The following is an 11,355-nucleotide window of genomic DNA, read 5'->3' on the forward strand; positions in this document are numbered from 1 at the left end:
CTCCTGGCCACATTTTAATTATGAAATATTCAATTGTAATGACACATTCGTTTGGCACCTTCACAACAAACTACTTGCTTTTACAAGAGACTTGATGCCAAGGTATTGAATAAGAGAATATTCCCTTTTCTATGCTATTACAAACTCTAATCAAAATCCTAGATAAGCATTAGTAACTTCAATTATAGAAAATTGAGAGACCCTTGAAGACCCAAAATTCATTTTCCTAGTTATTACGATCCAACCCCTTGCATTCTCTATTACAATGATCATAATTCTCTCTTAAATGCTCCTTAAAAGGACTATTACATGTAAAGAAACTCAAAAGTTAAAATGTGGATGCATTCTGGAGACAAATGAATCAAATATGCTGTTGATGGCAACTACCAAGGTAGGTTCTTACAATTACGCGTTTTCTGGTAAGTGCATTTGTATAGAGAAGCTTCAAAGGAACAATTCAATAAATTGAATTGGGGCTGTTTTGTATCACAAAGCTAGAAGGAACCTTTGTTTTTGCTGCATTTACGCGATAAGATAAACTGCCTCACCTTTCGGGCCAGTTCCCATCTGCTGCAATTGAGTAATTTTCACATTATTCCCAGCTCCGTTCCAGCCAGCTCTCCTGGAGTTCATGCTTTTTTCTACTATCGTTATTGGTTGTCCGCGACGCGTTCGTCGACCGCTGAATGCCGCGCAGCATCCCAAAGAGTAGATCAGCACCAGGATGATCAGCACCACCGCATTCACAATCGCCCAATCGACCCTTAGGCTCTCCAGGACGGCTGCCCTGCATGAATCACAGTCGTAGCAGAGCTTGGACGGATCGTTGCTCCAGACATTACAGTCGGGGTCACCGCCTTTCCTTGTTACGTCCAACATCTTACTCGCTCTCCAGTCAGTAGGCGCTACGTACGAGAAATTGCAGCCGGTTGGTGGCTTACAACATCCTGACTGCGAATAAACTCAGATGCTTTAGCAGAAAGGTTTCCCCACCATCTCTCCATAAAACATATACAGTAAGAACAGTACCTGCAACGGGGTCAAATGTGCCTTGGCGAAGGCATCGGCGTCTTCGAAACTCAGTTTCTGGCAGACTTTGGATTCTCGGATACAAACTTTAATTTTCCGCCATATGTGAATTTTTCTGAGTGTTCTCTGTAGCCACTTACAGTATTTGGTTAAGTGATAGTCTTCGTAATTACGTCCAGCTACACTCTCCCCAGACCGTTTGTGGGTGACGACGAGTGCGAAAACAGTAATTGAGAATAGCAGGATGATAAAAACCAGCATGATTGCGAGGTAGAGGAAAATCAGAGGTCTGACTCTGGCACAGCCACCGATAACGCCCACTAAGGAGACCAACAAAATGAACAGACCTATGCCGATCAGAGGCCAGTGCAGGAGACGAGAGCATTCGGAGGCTTGATCGTTGAAAGCAATCGCAATACCGATTGCAAGGATAACAATAGATGCAAGCAAGGAGAGGAAATTGAGGAAGCCGAGGAGAACATTACTGAAACCCATAAGGATGCAGTTGTCTATGCGCTCGTAGTGCGTGGTGGGCTGCGCGCTCTCTCTTTCACACACTTGGTTTTTTGTGAAAAGCTGATCGCTCTTTCACACACACACACACACACACACACACAGAGTTAACACACTAGGGAAATGCTTGGTACTTGCACAAAAGAGAGGTGAAATGCAACGAAAAACAGAAGTCGGCTATTGTAACGACTGGTTGGCCTCGCCAACAAGAGGAGAAAAGACCGATGGGCAAGGATGAAAGGCAGCATATATATTATTATGATATACATAGAAGGTATGGGACATGAGGAAAAATCTAGCGAGGGCGTCAAACATAACGTAGTTATCCGGTTCACGGACCTTCTCAACGTTACGCGTTGTGCATGGGTGATGAAATTTTCAAACATTCTATTCTATGCATCCACCTTTGGACGTCGTTAGACCTAGTGCGGTCTTGTAGGCCTTATAACATGTGTGGAGAAATAGCTCCCCGGAGCACTTTGCGCTTTGGCTTATAACATGTATGGGGAATGGCTCCATGGAGCCCTTTGGTATTGACTTGTTTTCCACAAAAATTTGGATAAAATTTGTGAAGAAATAAAGTTTCTTCTTGAGTGTCAAAAAGTTAAGCATTGCATCTTTATGAAAGTGCCTATTTAAAATGGTAAATTATTGTACTATGCTATTCCCAACACATGTATGTTGGTATAAACATCAGCATTTTCATCAAAGACTATCTTCAACCGATGCATACAATGACATGTTGTTGGTATAAACATCAGCATTTTCATCAAAGACTATCTTCAACCGATGCATACAATGACATGTATACCAACACTGAGCATATAATGAAAAAAGACACCCATTTGGTTCCAACTGTAAGTCATCATAATATAGTGCGATGGAGTGCACCCAAGTTAGCATGCTACAATAGATACACGTATATGGAAGTATAGTCATCATGCATTACAAAAAAGCCCTTAAAGGGGGATACAAATTCATGCTCTCGCATGAGGTGATGTATAAAAAAGACCTCTTCAAAGGGGATACAAAATCATACTCTGTAAGAAAAGAGAGACATAGAATGTAAATTGTGTAGTTCAGCGGTGACCCACGTGTTGTGGGGATCTTGCAGGAAGGTCGATGGAGTACTCCAACAACCTACTCTGGGTTGAGAGCAATCCATGCAAATGCCATCCACTAGTGTCACTTTAGCGACTCCCAGCTTGTTGCAATCATGAATTAATAAGCAGAAGAAGAGGGACGGGAGAGGGTGGCACTAGTGAGATTGGCTATGGGATACGTTGAAATGGAGGTTGCAAGAAGAAATCCTGTAATAGCATATTCACATTAAACATGTAAGGAGTAGATTGGCATTGGTGCCATGCTAAACAAAAATATTTATGCATTGATATTTTTGATACAATGGCACCTATGCCATTCTACAAAAACTAACATGGATTAGGATGGAAGTGGTGCCATCCTACTCCATGTCAGTTTGTGTAGAATGGCATAGGTGCCAATCTCAATCCATTCTCCACAATCTGAATTAGTTTGCCACTCTCACTCTATGTCTAGGTCAGTCTTAAGTAGATTGGCAGTAGTGCCATGCTGATAGGGGAAATGGAAACAGATGTGGAACATTTATGCATAACATTTTTGAGACATTGGACCACTGCCACTATACACAAACTCTCATGGATTACAATGGTACTCTCTATCAGAATGGCACTGGTGCCATTCTCTATCAAAATGGCACTGGTGCCAATATCATATGTGTCAATCACAGAGAGAATGAGATCAGTGCCCATTGAAGTTAGATTGTGGAGAATTCTCCATGTGAGTTTGTAGAGAATGGCACTTGTGCCAATCTCATGCAATTCATGTGAGTGGCACTAGTGAGATTGGTTATGGTATATATTGAAGTATATGTTGCGAGGAGAAATCCTGTAACAGCATATTCACATTAAACATATAAGGAGTAGATTGGAAGTGGTGCCATGCTAAACTTCGACTGGGAGCCATCCTAATCCATAAGAGTTTGTAGAGAATGGTACTAGTGCCAATCTCCACAATCTCAGCTAGTTTGCCACTCTCATTCTATGTCTATGTCAGTGTTAAGTAGATTGGCAACAGTGCCATGCTAATAGGGAAGATGGAAAGAGATGTGGGAACATTTAAGCATAACATTTTTTAGACATTGGCACTCTCCATCAGAATTGGCACTCTCTATCAGGATCTAACTATCTCTCAGAATGGCACTGGTGCCACTCTCATTCTATGTCTATGTCAGTGTTAAGTAGATTGGCAATAGTGCCTTGCTGATAGGAAAGATGGAGAAATATGTGGAACATTTATGCATAACATTTTTGAGACATTGGCACAGTGCCACTATCCACAAACTCGCATGGATTAGAATGGCACTCTCTATAAGAATGGCACTGGTGCCAATCTCATTTGTGTCAGTCACACAGAGAATGAGATCATTGCCAACTGAAGTTAGATTGGAGATAATTCTCCATGTGAGTTTGTACAGAATGACATAGGTGCCAATCTCATGCAATTCATGTGAGTGGCATTAGTAAGATTAGCTATGGTATATATTGAAATAGAGGTTTTAAGGAGAAATCCTATGACAGTATATTCACATTAAACATGTAAGGAGTAGATTGGCAGTAGTGCCATGATAAACTTGGAACATGGGAGCCATCCTTATCCATGAGAGTTTGTCGATAATGGCACTGGTGCCAATCTCCACAATCTCAATTAGTTTGCCACTCTCATTCTATGTCTATGTCAGTGCTAAGTAGATTGGCAGTAGTGCCATGCTAATAGGGAAGATGGAAACAGATGTGGGAAAATTTATGCATAAACTTTTTTAGACATTGGCACTCTCTATTAGAATTAGCACTCTCTATCAGGATGGCACTCTCTATCAGAATGGCATGCGTGCCATTCTCTATCAGAATGACCTTCAGCTTTGGAAATAGGATGCATGGGAATTATTTTACCTTGGACCATGGGATCCATCCTAATCCATGAGAGTTGCTGGAAAATGGCGCTTGTGACAATCTCCACAATCTCAATTCATTTGCGACTCTCATTCTATGTCTATGTGAGTGTTAAGTTGCAAGGAGAAATCTTGTAATAACATATTTACATTAAACATGTAAGGAGTAGATTAGCAATGGTGCCATGCTAAACTTCGACCCCAGCAGCCATCCTAATCCATGGGAGTTTGTGGAGAATGGCACTGGTGCAAATCTCCACAATCTCAATTAGTTTGGCACTCTCATTCTATGTCTATGTCAGTGTTAAGTAGATTGGCAGCAGTGCCATGCTAATAGGGAAGATGGAAAATGTGGGAACATTTATGTATAACATTTTTGAGACCTTGGAAGTCTCTATCAGGATGGAACTCTCTATCAGAAAGGCACTGGTGCCATTTTCTATCAGAATGGCGCTCGTGCCATTTCAGTGTTCAGTAGATTGGCAACAGTGCCCTACTGATAGGGAAGATGGAAATAGATGTGGAACAGTTACGCATAACATTTTTGAGACATTGGCACAGTGCCACTATCCACAAAATCTAATGGATCAGAATGGCACTCTCTATAAGAATTGCACTAGTGCCATTCTCTAGCAGAATGGCACTGGTGCCAATGTCATTTGTGTCAGTCACACATAGAATCATATCAGTGTTCACTGAAGTTAGATTGGAGAGAATTCTCAATGTGAGTTTGTACAGAATGGCACTGGTGCCAATCTCATGAAATTCATGTGAGTGATACTAGTGAGATTGGCTATGATATATATTGAAATAGAGGTTGCAAGCAGAAATGTTGTGATAGCATGTTCACATTAAACATGTAAGGAGTAGATTGGCAGCAGTGCCATGCTAAACTTGGACCTTGGGAGCCATCCTAATCCATGAGAGTTTGTGTAGAATGGCAGTGGTGCCAATCTCCACAATCTCATTTAGTTTGGTCCACTCTCATTCTAAGTCTATGTCAGTGTTAAGTAGATTGGCAGTAGTGCCATGCTAACAGGGAAGATGGAAACAGATGTGGGAAGATTTTTGCATAACATTTTTGAGACATTGTCACTCTCTATCAGAATTAGCGCTCTCTATCAGGATGGCACTCTCTATCAGAATGGCACTGGTGCCATTCTCATTCTATGTCTATGTCAGTCTTAAATAGATTGGCAGCAATGCCATGCTGACAAGGAAGATGGAAACAGATGTGGAAGTTTTATGCATAACATTTTTTGAGACATTGGCACAGTGCCACTATCCACAAACTATCATGGATTAGAATTGCACTCTCTATCAGAATGGCTGTATCAAGATGGCACTAGTGCCAATCTCATCTGTGTCTGCCACATAGAGAATCACATCATTGCCCACTGAAGTTAGGATTTAGAGAATTATCCATGTGAGTTTGTACAAAATGGCACAGGTGCCAATCTCATGCAATTCATGCGAGTGGCACTAGTGAGATTGGCTATGGGATATATTGAATTGGAGGTTGCAAGGAGAAATCCTGTAACAACATATTCACATTAAGCCTGTAAGGAGTAGATTAGTAGCGGTGCCATGCTAAACAGAAATATTTATGCATTGATATTTTTGATACAATGGCACGTGTGCCATTCTACAAAAACTAACATGGATTAGGATGGCAGTGGTGCCATCCTACTCCATGTCAGTTTGTGCAGAATGGCATAGGTGCCAATCTCAAGCCACTCTCCACAATCTGAATTACTTTGCCACTCTCATTCTATGTCTAGGTCAATGTTAAGTAGATTGGCAGCAGTGCCATGCTGATAGGGAAAATCGAAATAGATGTGGAACATTTATGCATAACATTTTTGAGACATTGGTACAGTGCCACTATACAGAAACTGTCATGGATTAGAATGGCACTCTCTATTAGAATGGAGTTGGTGTTATCAGAATGGCAATATTGCCAATCTCATTTGTGTTAGTCACAGAGAGAATGAGATTAGTGCCCACTGAAGTTAGATTGTAGAGAATTCTCCATGTGCATTTGTACAGAATGGCACTGGTGCCAATCTCATGCAATTCATGTGAGTGGCACTAGTGAGATTGGCTATGGGATATATTGAAATGGAGGTTGCAAGGAGAAATTCTGTAACAACATATTCACATTAAACATGTACGGAGTAGATTGGCAAGCGATGCCATGCTAAACATAAATATTTATGCATTGATATTTTTGATAAAATGGCACCGGTGCCATTCTACAAAAACTAACATGGATTAGTATGGAAGTGGTGCCATCCTACTCCATGTGAGTTTGTGCAGAATGGCATAGGTTCCAATCTCAAGCCATTCTCCACAATCTGAATTAGTTTGCCACTCTCATTCTATGTCTAGGTCAGTGTTAAGTAGATTGGCAGCAATGCCATGCTGATAGGGGAAATGGAGACAGATGTGGAACATTAATTATGCATAACATTTTTGAGACATTGGCACACTACCACTATAGACAAAGTCTCATGGATTAGAATGGCACTCTCTATCGAAATGGCACTGGTGCCATTCTCTATCAAAATGGCACTGGTGCCAATCTCATTTGTGTCAGTCACAGTAGCAAGAATGAGATCGGTGCCCACTGAATTCAGATTGTAGAGAATTCTCCATGTGAGTTTGTACAGTATGGCACTTGTGCCAATCTCATGCAATTCATGTGAGTGGCACTAGTGAGATTGGTTATGGTATATATTGAAATAGAGGTTGCAAGGAGAAATCTTGTAACAACATATTCACATTAAACATGTAAGGAGTAGATTGGCAGTGGTGCCATGCTAAGCTTCGACCCTATTTGTGGAAAATGGCACTGGTGTCAATATCCACAATCTCAATTAGTTTGCCAGTCTCATTCTATGTCTATGTTAGTGTTAAGTAGATTGGCAGTAGTGCCATGCTAAGAGGGAAGATGGAAACAAATGTGGGAACATTTATGCATAACATTTTTGAGACATTGGCACTCTCTATTAGAATTAGCACTCTCTATCCATTAGGGAAATTTGGAGCTCATTTTGGGGCCCTCTAAGGACTTCCCTTGACAATATTCTCTCAAAAAAGTGGGGCATGGATAATATTTTGCAGATTAGCTCAAAACTTGTCAGACTTGGCATGTTTTGAACCTACTCTTTGAGGGCTTTCCAATGATATATGCCATGATGGGGTTTGGACATGGGAATGGAAAGATACATTGAAGATTCCTTTCTTATAGGAGAATATTCACGTAACATAGGTACATTCCTAAAAGAGAGGAATCTTCCTATATCTTTCCATTCCCATGTCCAAACCCCATCATGGTATATATCATTGGAAAGCCCTCAAAGAGTAGGTTCTAGAAATGCCAAGTCCGAGAAGTTTTGAGCTAATCTGCAAAAAATTATTCATTCCCCTCTTTTTTGAGAGAGTATTCTCAAGAAAAGTCCTTACAGGGCCCCAAAATGAGCTCCAAATTTCCCTAATGAGGATAGCACTCTCTGTCAGAATGGCACTGGTGCCATTCTCTATTAGACTGGCACTGGTGTCACTCTCATTCTATGTCTATGTTAGTGTTAAGTAGATTGGAACCCACATCCTAATCCATGGGAGTTTGTGGAGAATAGCACTGATGCTAATCTCCACGATCTCAATTGGTTTTCCACTCTCATTCTATGTCTATGTCAGTGTTAAGTAGATTGGTAGCAGTGCCATGCTAACAGGGAAGATGGAAACAGATGTGGAACATTTATGCATAACATTTATGAGACATTGGCATAGTGCCACTATCTGTAAACTCACATGGATTAGAATGTCACTCTCTATCAGAATGGCACTGGTGCCATTCTCCACAATCTTAATTTGCCACTCCCATACTATGTCAATGTTAAGTAGATTGGCAGCAGTGTCATGCTAAAGGGGAGATGGAAACATATGTGGGAAAATTTATGCATGATATTTTTCAGGCATTAGCCATAGTGCCATTATCCACAAATTCTCATAAATTAGAATAGCACTAGTGCCAATCCCATTGGTGTCAGTCACATAGAGAATCACAACATTGCCCCATGAAGGTTGGATTTTAAAGAATCGCTCTGGTGCCATTTTTCATGTGACTGACACTAGTGAGATTTTCTATGGTATGTATTGAAATGCAGGTTGCAAGGAGAAATCTTGCAAAAACATATTCACATTAAGAGTCTTGGGATGAGGAGGTAGAAGCCTCACCCTACTGCTTGGATGCTTTGCCTTTTCCTTTTACAGAATTGGTTACCAAAGTCAATATGTGTAGAGAACCTTCACTCTTTCCTATGTCAATGAATTGGTCCACAAATTTGCTACTATGTCAAAACACCTGACAATATGCGCATATCTCATGCCATTCCACATGCACTCAAACACTCCAATGTGCAAGGATGAGGTACAGAAACAAAGATTGTGGGAATATAATTATTGGATTCTTGCAAGCCATCACTCAATACTTGCAACAAAATTTTCTATGGAAAGTGCACCACAAGAAGAAGCAAGTGTTTGCTGCAAGGAAGAGCTTCTATACAAGGAGGAAGTTGTGCATTGTTGTCAATGCTCCGGTCGGTGTGAGCTACAAGATATCATCGATGGCTAACATGGAGGTTCAAATAGTTCTAAAGAACCAACCATATATCGACATCTTGCAGCATTTAAGGTCCCAATGGACTGCGTTTGGACGACCAAATAAGCCGGCCCCAGGACTTGTGAAAGGTCATGCGAATCGCCAAAATTGGGATGTAATATTCCTCTCTTTTTATTGCTATATTTGTTCACGAAATTTTCAAGTATATTTTTCAATTCAAGTTACAAGTTATTTTGGAGAGTGGATCTAGTTATTCCACAAAAGAGAGAGTCATACTGGCGCCATTCTTAATCTACTCTCTCCGAGAAATGCTAAAGTGCCATTTTTCATTCAGAGAATCATGAGAATGGCACTAGTGCCACTCTCTCTTAAGTGAGAATAATCAAAGTGTCATCAATTTTGAAAGAATGCTACGGATGTTTGACTCAATCTCATCTATTATATGTATTGTTTATGATTTTCTTTTTGGAATTTTGTGTCAATTGCAAATGTGTCAATGGGTGCCAACTTCGCCACCAAAGACACCTACATAGTGACCTATGAGGACGACATATATGAAAAATGCAAACAAATTTTGAGATCAATGTAGGAGAGAGGTCATCAACCGACCATAACATATATGAGACACTTGTTGGGATTGGATGATGACAGTGTGAGAAAGATCCAAGAAGAGATAGAGACAGGCGACCTTGTACTCATCAAGTCCAAGGAAGACAACAAGGATGTTACTGACATGGCCTCTCTCATTCATTCATTGTTTTTTAGAGACTAGAGAATTAAGAGTATTATTGTGTGTGAGAGAGAGATAGATGTATTATTGAGATAGCCCAATATTAATCTTCCGAGCTTGATCAATATATTGTGCGCTTGCTTGTGAGAATCACTAGCCTCGTGGAGTCACTCGGGTGGAGTCCAGCATCTTCAGCACATGGCGTCCTCATCATCACTCCCTATCAATGCGTATGTTTTGCAAAATCATTCTCTCTACTCCTTTCGTTGTAAACTAATTTTTATTATGAAATGATGTGCTTATTAATGTTAGGTGAATTCAACATGTTGTAGTGCTTGATGTAAGTTCACGCATGGTTCACTATCAAGTGCACAATAGCTACATATGTTTGCACAACAATATCCTCTTTAATGTGGACATTTTCTTGTGTAATAGACCTACATTGATTGAGTCCACGCCCATATGCTTGTCCAAACTCAAATTTGGATATCATGTCAGCAAACTCCAATGTCCACTAGAAGGTTGCTTCAGTGTGAGGCACCTAAATTGGGAATTGGTTGAGGATCCTTACTCCCCCTATAAGGTTATGCATGTTGCATATGTGGGATTGCATCGTGTAGATGACTTAATTGAGGGGGAGAGCAACAACCCTGATTTTCCCACATTCTTTCACATTGACAAGATAGAACGTAGGGAGCCAAAATCACTTCTCCATTCGACCCTTGAGTCATGGTTGTTGAAGAAAACGTAAGTTCAATCTGGCCTTTGGAATTCATTGTGTCATATGAAAGTCTTCATTGTAATGATTGGTACCATCACTCTTCTTTATAGATATTGGTGCTCATATGGCCCCATCGACTCAAGGCATGAGGTGTCAAAACCTCTAGACTTGGCAACAGTTATACCCAGTGGGATGATGTGGCATGTATTTCTTACATAATGATGCACCACACTGATTCAAGCGATAGATTTTGTCATGGAAAGCTTGAAGAAGACGTTGCTCGTGGGTCAAATGTAGCCTTCGCTCCATGGTTGTCTATAGAGAAAAAAACTTGGATTTTTGACATGTTGTGCAAAGGGTTCACACCATTGCAAGTCCTTGATAACCATATTGCATCAGTGCATGTAAGGCCGCAACAAACAAATCCAGACTATGCCTTTGTAAGGGATGACTTTATCTCAGTTAGAGATATATTGAATACTGCCAAGCACCTTGCATCTGACACCTATTAGCTACATTCTAATGATGCCCAAAGCATTTGCATGTGGGTCATGGAGAACAAGAAAAATGTACTTGCATACAAAGAACAAACTATGGATGGTTCGAGTGAGTTCATCCTAGGAATTCAATCACCATGGCAGTCACAAAAGATGAACTTGTTTGGTCATGAGAGACTAGTTTCGATGGATTCAACATTTGGCACCAATATTTATAAGGTACAAAAATTGTGAGTCACATTTTAGAAC

General features: G+C 40.6%; 1 pseudogene; it reads right to left on the reverse strand.

Annotated features, from left to right (window-relative positions):
• Window positions 1–522: 522 nt before the first annotated feature.
• Window positions 523–1,524, reverse strand: LOC147883982 (tetraspanin-8 pseudogene; annotated as a pseudogene).
• Between the last annotated feature and the right edge of the window lie 9,831 nt (window positions 1,525–11,355).

The sequence above is a fragment of the Dipteris shenzhenensis genome, chromosome 27, assembly GCF_047967505.1.
Source record: "Dipteris shenzhenensis isolate YYH24624 ecotype China chromosome 27, Dip_SZ_1.0, whole genome shotgun sequence".
NCBI classification, from domain to species: Eukaryota; Viridiplantae; Streptophyta; class Polypodiopsida; order Gleicheniales; family Dipteridaceae; genus Dipteris; species Dipteris shenzhenensis.